A 12340-nucleotide genomic window follows, 5' to 3' on the forward strand; every position below is an offset into this window, starting at 1 on the left:
CACACACACACACACACACACACACACACACACATAAAATTAAAAAATAAATAAATAAATAAAATTAAAACCCTGCTGGGCATTATGGCACATACTTATGATCCCAGCACTCAGGAGGCTGAGGCAGGAGGATTGCTGTGAGTTCAACACTGGCCTGTGCTACATAGTAAGTTCAAAGTCAAACAACTGCATAGTGAAACCCTGTCTCAAAAAAAAACAAAACACTAAAAACCCCTTATTCCAAGTGTGATGTTGGATTGAGGTCTGGTCTAGAAAAAGGAGAGGAAAACAGTGGTCCAAGTGTGCACAATGGCCAGGGAGCTAGCTCAGTGGCATAAGTGCCTGCCCCGCAAGCACGAGGTCCTGAGCTCAATCCCTAGAAGAAAACAAACAAACAAACAAACAAAAAAAAAAAAATCAAGAAAACAAATTGCACAATGGCTGCAGCAGGCTACTTGGATGGTGTAGGTGTTAAATGTCCCGGGTCTCCTGCAGCTGAGTCAGACGTGAACAGCCTGGAAAGCTGGGTGGCAGATATGGGGTTTCCTTGTGCCTTTTCACAAATATTTTGTACACCTGAAATTATTTCAAAATAAAAAATTAAGAAGATACACAAGTAGAGTTGTAAATTTATTGGAAAAGATATGTTGTTGTTGTTTTTTAAACAGCATGGGTGCTGCAAATCCTGCCGGCCGACTACTCCCCACTCTCCTCTGCACCCCGGGCCCGTGCTCTCCCCACTCTGCTCTTCCTGCAGCTGCAGCCCGGAGACTCATCCAGCTGGAGGGGCTGTGCAGATCTGGATCAGCCCACCCTGCCAGAAAACTCACATCAGCCAAGCTACTGGCTAGATCCAGCACGGCGACGCAAGCCTTGCCGTCAGATAATGAGAGCAAATGTTTGCGCAGTGCACAGCCTGTGCCAGGCACTGCTAGCAGCAGTGACCCGTGAATCAAACACCGAAAGCCCCACTCATGGCTCGGGGGGCACAGTGATGAGACAGACTGCAGGCCTTTTGGGGATATTTTCCTTGTTCTGTTCTGTTTGGTTCTGCTTGACCCACTCCACTATACTCTAATTTTAGAGTACTGGGGGTGTTGAACCGAGGGCCTTTGCATGGAGCGACCTTCTCAGCTGCTTTTTTATTTTGAGACAAGGATTTGCAAATTGCCAAGTTGTCCAGGTTGGGCTGGAACTTGTGATCCTCCCAGGCTGGCACCCTCCTTTCCCCATGCATCCACTTCCTCTGCCTAGCTCTCGCACTCTTCGTATCTCCTCTTGGTTTCCTCTTCCTCACCTGTTGCTCCTGGCTTTGTGTTCATGCCTCAGCCTCCCTCTCCTTGGCTCCTGCTACAGCCTTCCCTACTCCATTGGCACCCTCCAACTCTTTCTCCTTTCTAGTGTCACAGAAGGGGATTTTCTGTCTTTTATTTATTTATTTTTGTATTTGGTATAGGGTTACAGGCATGTGCCACCACACCTGGTCTCAGTGGCCAGCTCAGCATGCCTGGAGGCCTGGTGCGGCAAGTAATACTGGGGATCAAACCCCAATCCCTGCACCTGGCTAAGCAGGCACTTCGTCTGCTGAGCAATCTCGCCAGCCCTTTTTTCTGTCTTTTTAAAAAGACAGTCTTGCTATGTTGTTCAGGCTGGTCTTTTTTTTTTTTTTTTTTTTTTTTTTTTGCGGAACCAAGGATTGAACTCAGATCCTTGCGCTTGCCAGACAAGCACTTATTCTACTGAGCCATCTCCCCAGCCCCAGGCTGGTCTTGAATTCCCTGCATACCTGCATAGATCAGGCTGGCCTCAAACTCATGGTAGTCCTACTGTCTCAGCCTCCCAAATGCTGGGATTACAGGCATGCACAGCTGGGAGCCTTTCTCCCCTGTCTAAGATGCTGCTGTACTCTGGTCTATGGAAGACAGCCTGACCAGCGAGCCTGGAATCTACAGCCCCTATCGCCCTGACCCTGCTACCCTTGTCCCATCCCAGCTGGCCTCTCCTGGATTTCAGCTCTGCAGGACTGACTGAGGAGATGCCCAAGTCCTTCTTGTCTAGCTCTGCCCCTGCGGGTGCTTCTCCCCAGAAGCCGCTTTTCCCCCCGGGTTCCTCAGCCAACTCCGAGCTCACCGATTTTGAACCTAGGCATGATAAGCAGACCGTTTATAACTTCCATGGGTCTCCCTTTTTCCCACCTGTGAAATGGGGTGATCGTAGAGTTGGAGGGTTGCTGTAAGGAAATTGGTGCAGAGCTCTCAGAACAACAGAAGGGACTAAGAGACACTCCTGGCACTGCATGTGCTCCCCAAGGGTGGGCTCCAGCCAGAGGACAGTGCCTGACACAGCTTCTGGAGACACATTTGTCAAAAGACTGAGCCCAAGGGCCAGCAAGATAGCTCAGTAGACTAAGAACCTGCTTAGGCAACTGCAGAGACCAGGGTTTGATCCCTAATACCACATGCCATCCTGGCCCTGTCCCCGGGCGTGGAGTTGGCCACTAAGACCGAGCATGGTAGTGCATGCCTATAATCCCAGCACTGGGGAGGCTGAAAACAGGAGGATCACTGAGTCTAAGCTGTATAGTAATGAGACCCTGTACCAAATATATAAATTAACAAAACAAAACAAAAAGACTGAGCCAATCTAGCCAGGGAGGGAGTTTTTTTTTAATCTCTCCCTTAGGTATGGATGACAGAAGTGACGATGGGCACCATTATGGACACTTTCGGGCCACCATCCCTGTCAGGCTGGGAGTGGAGAGGCACTCCTGGTGTTGCTGCACAGCCAGGGTTCCTCCTGACTAAGCTGCAGACTCTGAGGGTGCAAAGACGGTGCTGGGCTCAGCATCCGGACCACCTACTTACCTCATGCTGTACCTTGGGGCAATGCTCTTAACTGAAACCTCGTTCTCTTTACCTGTGAAAGGGCCTGACTTTCAGAATTATCTGTGATTACACAAGTGGAGGCTGTATCAGCCACCCTTACATGCTCATTTATGTTACTGCAGCTCTTATTCTTGGAACAGCAATGTCTGGTCCTCATTAGTGAGCAAACATATTGAGAACTAAACAGGGCGTGGTGGCACAGGCCTGTCATCCCTGCACTGGGGAGGCTGAGGCAGGAGGACCATCTTGAGTTCAAGGCCAGGCTGGGCTACATAGCAAGACCCTGTCTCAGAAAATGAAACAAAGCAAAATAAAAATTAGGAATGGTACAGACTCATAATCCTTCTTTTCTGTTCCCACCTGCGATTCCCCCAAGTTAGGCCCTCAAGTTCTTACACCTGGTCCATTGATTGCAGGCACTCTACCCCCGAGCACACTTCACCTTATTTTTATAGGAGTCAGGGGAAGCCACTTCCTGCTCTGCTCAGACCCCCGCTTCCCAGCTCCTGCCTTGCACAAGTAGCTGGAGCCCAGGCTCGAGGGCCAGGGGAGCCCTGAGGCCACACTCCCCATCTTGAATGCCCCAGCCACCCAGGGCACCTTTGGGACACTCCCAATCTTCACCAGGACCCCCAGATTCCAAGAAGGTATAAACCCTGAGCACCAGGATGAGTCAGGCCCAGCCAGCCTGGGTTCCAACTCTTAATCCTTTTGCCTCAGCCTTTCTCAGTGCTGGGTTTACAGTTGTGTGCCACCTCACCTGGCTCCTTTTTAGCTATTTTTTATATTGCTATGAGGTCCTGCCAAAATGCTTACGTTGCTCAAATGTGCAGTCTTTCCACCTGACTTCCCAGAGTTTCTGGGGTCATCAGCCCCACCAACATGACTGGTTCTTGTTTATTTTGAAATAGGCTCCACTGATTTGCCCAGGCTTGCCTCAAGAGTCAGGAACCCTCTTGTCCTGTTTCAACCTCTGGAGTAGCTAGGATTGTGCCTGTGGGCCACCTCCCCATTTGGGTTTCCTTATTTTTTTTTCTTTTTTTTAGACAGTGTCTCACTATGTAGTTCAGGTTGGCCTTGAACTCTCCAGGTAGCCCACACTACCATTTCAGTAACCCTCCTGCCTCTGCATTCCCAGTGCTGGGAGCACAGGCATGTGCCACCACGCCCAAGCTAATTTTTTTTACCTTTTTCCCCCTTATTTAAGAAATTGTCCTCGCATGGCCAAACCACAACCTTTATTTACTTTTTTAAATTTTTTTTTTATTTTTGTGGTACCAGGGATTGAACTCAGGACCCTGTGCTTACCAGGCAAGCGCTTATTCTACTGAGCTATCTCCCCAGCCCCCACAATCTTTATATTCTGCCTCTCAGGGCCAGCAAGATAGCTCAGCAGACTAAAGAGCCTGCTTAGGCAAGTGCATTCAAGCTCAGGGACAGCAGTTCGATCCCAGGCACCACATGCTGCACCAGCCCCAGCAGGCTGAGCAGGCCAGAGTCCCTGCAGGTGGGGGGGTGGGCACAGTGGTGTACGCCTGTGATCCTAGTGCTGGGGAGGCTGAAAGCAGGAGGATCATGAATCCGAACTGCATACGAGTCCCACCCTGCAACAATCAAATACATTAAAAATAAATAAATAAAATAAAAATATTCTGCCTCTCTGCACAAAGCTGCCCCTGGAGGATGGACTGTGTGTATGGTGTAGGGTAGGGATTCCATGGATTTCCACTTGAAAATCCATAATTACTTTGTCATAAATTGAAGCTCCCTCCCTGGATACCAAAACCAAAACCAAAACCAAAGCCAAACAAAACAAAACAACTTCAGGGGGAGCTTTGGAAACCTGGCTTTATCCTGTCTCCTTCCTTTAGAAGCCAATATCAGATTTCCACCACCTTGCTTAGCGATGTGGTCTCAACCCAGTTTTGTGTATGTTTGTGTTCCTGATGCCTGGCTCCATACCCTCAGTTTGGCCAGCCTGCACTGCTAATGGCCTGGGTTTCCTGAGAGCCTTATGCCACCTATAGAAATCCTTTAAGGCACATTTCTTTCTTTCGTTCTTTCATTCTTTCAACAGTTATGTCTGTTTTAAAATTAATTAATTAATTAATTAATTGTTTGGTACAGGGTCTCACTATACAGCTCAGAGGACTCATAGTGATCCTTCTGTCTCAGGCACTGCAGCACTAGGATTGCAGGCATGTGCCACCATGCCCAGTTTTGGTGGCCAGCACGGTAGCACAGTATATAGTACCCAGGATCAGACCCAGGCCCTTGGTGCTTGCCAGGCAGGCACCTAGACCAATGAGCTATCTCCCCAGTCCCTAAGGCAGACTTCTTAAGAGATCAGGTACTTCTTGCCCCAGCACATGCAAGGAGATCCACTCCCAGGAGTAATGTAAGTAATTAAGACCTGAAGTCTCCAACTGGGGCAGGCAGCAGGCTCAGGGCAGGGCTGTGAGGAGCTGCGTCCTCCTGAGGAGCTCAGCTGCTCTTCCTCTGAGGATAACTCCTTAAAGCTAAAAATAAGTTCAGTCACCTGGGTTTTGCTCAGTGTCAGAGCTTGCCTAGCACGAGAGGTCCTGGGTTTGATTCTCAGTGTTACTGGATGGATGGACGGATGGGTGGATGGATGGATGGACGAACGAATGAAGTGTTTATGTAGCCTGATGCTGCGGCTGTGTCTAGATGTCCCCCCAAAGCCTCATGCAATCATAGGTGGGGCTTTCTCAGGGGTGGCTAGATCTCGAGTGAGTGATTTGAGATTGATTCAAGGTGCAATGCTAGGCTCGAGGGCACTGGGATTAAGGGTGTGAGTGTGCCCACCTTAAGTAGCCTAGACAAGACATAAGGCATAGAAAGAGCTGTGGCTTTGCTGTCTTCCACTTGTTGTGAACTTTCTCTTCTGTGATGTCACCCTGCCTTGGAGCCATCTGATCATGGGTTGGAACATCTACAAACTATGAGCTAAATAACCCTTTTCTTCTTTAATTTTGAGTGTTGGGTATTCTGTCTCAGAAACCGGAAATATAAGACACCTCTTCCCCCTCCAAACGGAAAATATCCCAAGGCCTCCCAGAGATGCCTAAAGCTCAGACAGTACCAAATGCTAAGCACTGGATGCTTTTCCTACACATATGTGCTCCTGATAGTGCTTAACTTATAAATTAGGCACAGTAAGAGATCAACACAGATAACTAATAAAATAGAACAACTATGACAATATACAATGGTATGGCCGGCCAGATAGCTCAGCGGACTAAAGTGCCTGCTTTGGCAGAGTGCAGCAGCCAGGATTCTATCCCTGGCCTACTATGCTAGCTCCGCCCCTGGGGCACACATTGAGACTGGGCATGGCGGCACACACCTGTAATCCCAGCACTTGGGAGGCTGAAAACAGGAGGATCACTATGAGTCCAACCTGCATGCTAATGAGACCCTGTACTAAATTCATATATATATATATAGCTACCCTTCATTAATTGGTTCTGGGAAGTGATGAGAACAGAAACACCAAGTACCAAACAGATTGTTTTGCCTAGAGAAGGTGATGAGTCATGAAGCAATCAGCACCACAAAGTTCTAGTTTGTGCCTTGAGTGTCAAACAAACTGAGAACTGGAGTAAAAGTTTTACATCAAAATGTATCACGCAGTTGAGTACAAAAGCATGACTGTACTATAATAAAATTCAATGCTGGGCACAGTAGCACATGCCTGTAATCCTAGCACTCAGGAGGCTGAGACAGGAAGTTCAAAAGTTTAAGCCCTGCTAGGAAATTTAGCAACTTTGTGAACGTTATAGCTGGTGTCCAGACCTCCCTGCAAAGCCTCCTGCAGTCACAGGTAGAGCTGTTTGGAGGTGGCTGGATCTAGAATGTTGGTGCTGGGATGGGGAGAGTTACTAAATCCGCCCACTGATTGTAGATTTGTACCACCCTAATCCTGGTAGCCTAGATGGAGTATAAAAGGGGCAGACGAAGCTGCTAAGGCCCCCTGCTAGCTTCACTAACTTCTGCCTGCCATGACCTGTTCCTCCTCTGTGATTCCTTTCTGCCATCAACCCTGCCTTGGAGCAGCTGGCTGTGGACTGAAACTTCTACAACCTGTGAGCCAAATAAACCTTTCCTCCCATAAGTTGTGGGTGTTGGGTTTCTTTTTCTTTTTCTTTCTTTCTTTTTTTCTTTCTTTTTTTTTTTTTTTTTTTTTTTTTTTTTTTTGTCTCAGGAATGAGAAAGGTAACAAGACAAGGAAACTCTGCCTATAAGGAAGTAAATAAATGCAAAGGGCTGGTGATGTAGCTCAGTGCAAAGGACCTGAGGTGAACGCCACAAGTCACAAGAGAACACAGCTGTGAATTTTGGATAGGAGACATGCTGTTCTGTGGCAATCTTCAGGATGAGGAGAAGAAATGCTCCCTTTTTCTACCAGAGCTCCCTGCTGGCTGAACCACTGAAGCTAGAGGACCAAGAGCGCACCCGGGAGGGTGTCCAGTGACCAGCTCCAGCGCAATGTGTGACAGCAGGGATGGAGACCAGCCAGCCAGAAGACAGAGAAGCAGACACGCGGTTTGGGATGGCAGTGGGGGTCTTGACTGTTGCGGCGGGGCTGAGTGAGACAGCCCCTGGGCTTCCTGCACCTGCCCTCCATCTCCTGGCCTACTCACAGCTCAGAGCCCAGACTTTTCCTTTTTCCTTTTTTCTTTTTGAGACAAGGTCTCACTATGTAATTCAGGTTGGCCTTGAGATCACTGTGTAGCCCAGGCTGGCCTCAAACTCACAACAATCCTCCTGCCTGAGCCTCCAGAGTGCTGGGATTACAGGTATGTGCCACCACATCTGGCTGCCTGGGCAATTTAGATTTGGTTTGGTTTTGAGACAGGGTCTTACTGGGTAGTTCTGACTGGCCTCAAGTTCACTATGTAGCCCAGGCTGGCCTTGACTTGCAGTGATCCTCCTGTCTCAGCCTCCCTAGTGCTGGATTTATAGGCATGCGCCACCTCGCCCAGCTGCCTGGGCAATTTAAAAAGACTCTTGGGGCCGGGGATATAGCTCAGTGGCATAAGCACCTGCCTGGCAAGCGCAAGGTCCTAAGTTCAATCTCCAGTACCGCAGTAATAGTAATAGTAATAGTAATAGTAATAGTAATAATAATAATAATAAGAGTCTCTTTGAAAAAAATGACTGGTAGCTCAGTGGTATTGTGATCTGCCAGATAACAGTGGAATGCCCCTGGGTTCAATTCCCAGTACTGCCAAAATTTAATTAAAAATAAAATAAAATGCTTGTTATGGCCCACTAATTGATTCATTCCCTCATTAAATACGTCTTCACCTGAGTCTCAGGCAAGTTGTCTCTTCCTTTCTTGCCAAGCCAGATCCTGCCCCCTAGTGGTCCATTTGTGAACTGACTTCTACCTTGCCCAAACTTGGGTCTTCCTAGAGGTCAATTTTTGGGGTTGTCAGAAGTAAACTGAATTCAGTAAAAAGTGCTGAACACAGTTCCAGACTAGGTATTTGAGGGGTGAAGACAAAGATAATTTCTGACCCAAACTCAGACTCCCAGAGATTTCCCCAGGGGACGGCCAGCACAATTGCTGTCAGCTGTGCTGTTTCATACAGGAGCAACTATCATCCTCTGTGGCTACAGACTTGAAATGTAGTTGGTACAACTGTTAAATTGAATTTTAAATTTTATTTAATTTTAATCCATTAACTAGGGAAATATCTCAGTGGCAAAAGTGCTTGCAATCCAAGTCCTTCACGCTAGAGTACAATGTCCTTTTAATTATTTTTATTTTGAGACAGAATAACCTCCTGTTTCAGCCTCCCAGGAATCAGATTACAGGTATGCACCATCATGCCTGCTTCAAGTATGTATGTTTTATAAAAGCTTTTTATATTTGATCTAAATGCAGAGGGCCGGACAGATAGCTCAGCAGACTAACGCATCTGCTTAGGCAGAGGGCAGCACCCAGGGTTTAATCCCTGGCATACCATGCTGGCCCCGCCCCTGAGGTGCACTGAGAGGGTGATTGAGACTGGGCGTGGTGGTGTGCTCCTGTAATCCCAGAGCTTGGGAGGCTGAAAACAGGAGAATCACTATGAGTCTGATCTACATAGTGAGACCCTGTAGACCCTGTACTAAATACATAAAAAATTAATTAATTAATTAATTAATTCAGACCAGGGCTGGAGAGATACAGCTCAACGACATTAGTGCCTGCCTGGCAAGTACAAGGTCCTGAGTTTGATCCCCAGTACCACAAAAAGAAAAAAAAATTTCAAATCAAGTATTTCTTTTGTTTTGTTTGGGGATGGGTGGGGATGTTGTGCTATGTTGCCTAAGTAGATCCCAAATTCCTGGGCTCAAGCAATCCTATCAGCTTCCCAAGAAGTTGGAACTACAGGTTGAACCACTGTGCTGGCCAGGCAGATCTGTATTTCTGGTATAAATTTAACCTCCTTCTGAATCTTTGTTTCTCTGTGTCTGTTTGTCTCTCTCTGTCTCTTTTGCTCTCTTGCCTGAAAGGGGGCCCAGGGCCTCTCACTGATTATATCCCCAATCCTTTTTATATTTTTATGTTGAGACAGGGCGTCACTAAATTGTAGAGGCTGGCAACCAACTTGTGATCCTCCTGCACCATCTTCCTAAGTTGTGAGAATCTCAGCTGTAATTTAACTTCTTAATTGTGATGTTCTATAAGTATAAAACATACACTAGATTTCAAAAACCTAGAATTAAAACAAAAATAGTAAGTTTTTAAAGATGGGTATGGTAGAATATGCCTGTAATTCCAGCACTCTGAGGGGGAAGGCAAAGCAAGTTTGAACCCAGCCTGGGTAATTCAGTGACTTGGAGAGACCCTATCTCTAACAAACAAACAAAAATACATATGTAAATAAAAGGGGCTGGGGATATAGCTCATTGTGAAGGCCTTGGTTTTAACTGCTAGTATTGAAAAAAATAATAATAATAAATTAAAATAAATTTTGGGATCAGTGAGTTAAATGCATTATGAAAGTTCATTTGTTTGCATCTTTTATACTTTTAGAAACAGTTCCTGTGGAGATTACAATTACAAATGGGGCTCAGGTTCTGTTTCTGCAGGACATGCTCATTGGCTGGAGCTCCTTGGCTTGGGTCTCCTTCCAGTCCGGGCCATGCACCCTGATCTCTGCCTCCTTACAAAGCTGCAGGACTCCTCAGCAGCTGAGTGAGGTGGGCATGGCTCAGGGGTTAAATCTGCACACTCCTTACAGGGTTGCCTGTGGCCCAAGTCACAGCTGCTGCATCTGGGTTCATTAGCAATGCAGAATCTCAGGCCCATCTCAACCACTTGATGCAGAATCTGTACCTTAGCAAGAGCCCCACCTGAACTGTTTGCACGCTGCAGTCTGAGAAGCAGTTGCCTATTAGATATCTGAGAGGAGACAGAGGTGGCGGTCTCTGATTGCTTTTCTTTGCTCAGTGGCATAGGAAGCAAAGTCAAAAGTTGAGAGCCAGGCTGCAGAAAAGGTACTGGAGTTTTTGAGAAATCTGAGAAAGTGTGGGGTAATTACTCAGGATGGGAAAGACCTAAGTTTCATGAATTTAAAATGAGGTCAGTGAGGGAAGGCTGTTGCTTATTTTTCTTTACTTTTCAGCTGTCTGGGTAGTAAAGACAGCTAAGTTTGATAGAAAGAGGCGGTGAGGCAGGGCTTCGGAAAGGCTCCTCCTTTCCGAAGGAGTCAGTGCAGAAGATGAGAACACATTACAACTATGGATATAGCCATACACATTGAGGGCAGGCCTCAAGATAAAGATGGAATGCCCAGGCCTACGAGCCGCCCCAAGGGATAAGCAATGTTATAATTGGTATCAGCTGGTCCAATAAAGACTAGACAGGGGCTGGAGAGATGGCTCAGTGGTCTAAAGCACCTATTTGGAACAAGCTTGGAAAAGCCCAGGGACCGCGGTTCGATCCCCCAGCACCACATGCCAGCCAGCCGCACCCCCTGGTGGGCTGAGCTGGCCACACACACACACACACACACACACACACACACACACACTAAATAAATGTTAAAAAAAAAAAAAAAGACTAGACAGACATCAGTCACCCTGGTGGGTGACCAGGACCTCCTCACTTGTCTCTGCCCCAAAATGTCCTCATTCTTTCCATGCACACTTGCTGCATGACCTGCTTCCTCATTGGCTCAACATTACGTAAGCTGCTCTACTTGTAATCCTATTGGTTGCTCATAGTTTTGTCCCAGTTGTATCCATCTTGTGATTTTGCTCTATAAAATTTCCTTTGAGAAGCGGGCTCACTGGCAACCCATTTTCTAGGTTCCTTACTGTCTCTCTCAGGAGCTGTCTCTCCCTCAATAAAATTTCCTACTTGTAATCTCCCTTGTTCCTAAGAATTTATTCTTCAATTTTTAAAAACATATTTTATGAATTACATTTTTTTTTTTTTTGGTGGTACCAGGGATTGAACTCAGGACCTTGTACTTGCCTGGCAAGCACTTATTCCACTGAGTTATCTCACCAGCTCCTAAAAAAACTTTTAAAAGCCTTTTATTTATTCATCTATTTTTTTGATACAGCATCTTGTTATGCAGCATGGACTTGTAGTGATCCTCCTATCTCAGCCTTCCCAGTGTTGGAATTATAGGCATGCGCCACCACAGATGGTTACAGTACCGGTAAAGTGCATCCAGAGCTCTGGGGCCAGCACGGCATGCAGTATCAGGGATTGAACGCCGGTCCTTGTGTTTGCTAGGCAGGCCCTTAGACTACTGAGCTATCTCCCCAGTCCTATTCTTCAATTTTGAGGAACATAAACATGGTATAGCTGACATCTAACAGACTGGGAGTTACAATATTTTCCCTAAATTATTTAGAGATCCTATATCATGAAAACAGAGCTATGGTTCTTCTGCTGAGAACCAAAGACAATTTAAAGCATTTACAAAGGGATGGTTATAATTCTTATGGCCAGGGAGAAAAAAGAGGCTGGTACAGTGGCTCATGCTTGTAATTCTAGCTTCTCATGGGGCTGAGGCAGAAAGATGGCAAATTCAAGTTCAGGACCAGGCCCAACAATTTAGATCCTGACTTGAAATTTAGAGTCCAGCATGGTGGTGTGTGCCTGCAGTTACAACTCTCTGGGAGGCTGAGGCAGGAGTGAGGCAGGACAGCAGGGTGTGACCTGTCAATCATGGAGCTCTGGGACACCTACACAGAACACGTCCCCAAACCGTATACCTGTGATCAAAGACTATCTTCAGTTCTTATGAGAACACAAACAGGGTGTTGACAGAAAAGCCTAGACCTGATCTTAGCTTGAGGAGTGGGAGATACACAAACAGCCACCACCGAGCTCTTGGCCACTGTGCTCTCACCCTGCAGGGTAAGACTATCTTCAGTTCTTATGAGAACACAAACAGGGTGTTGACAGAAAAGCCTAGACC

Source organism: Octodon degus, unplaced genomic scaffold (genome assembly GCF_000260255.1).
Source record: "Octodon degus isolate 3935 unplaced genomic scaffold, OctDeg1.0 scaffold00096, whole genome shotgun sequence".
Classification (NCBI taxonomy): domain Eukaryota; kingdom Metazoa; phylum Chordata; class Mammalia; order Rodentia; family Octodontidae; genus Octodon; species Octodon degus.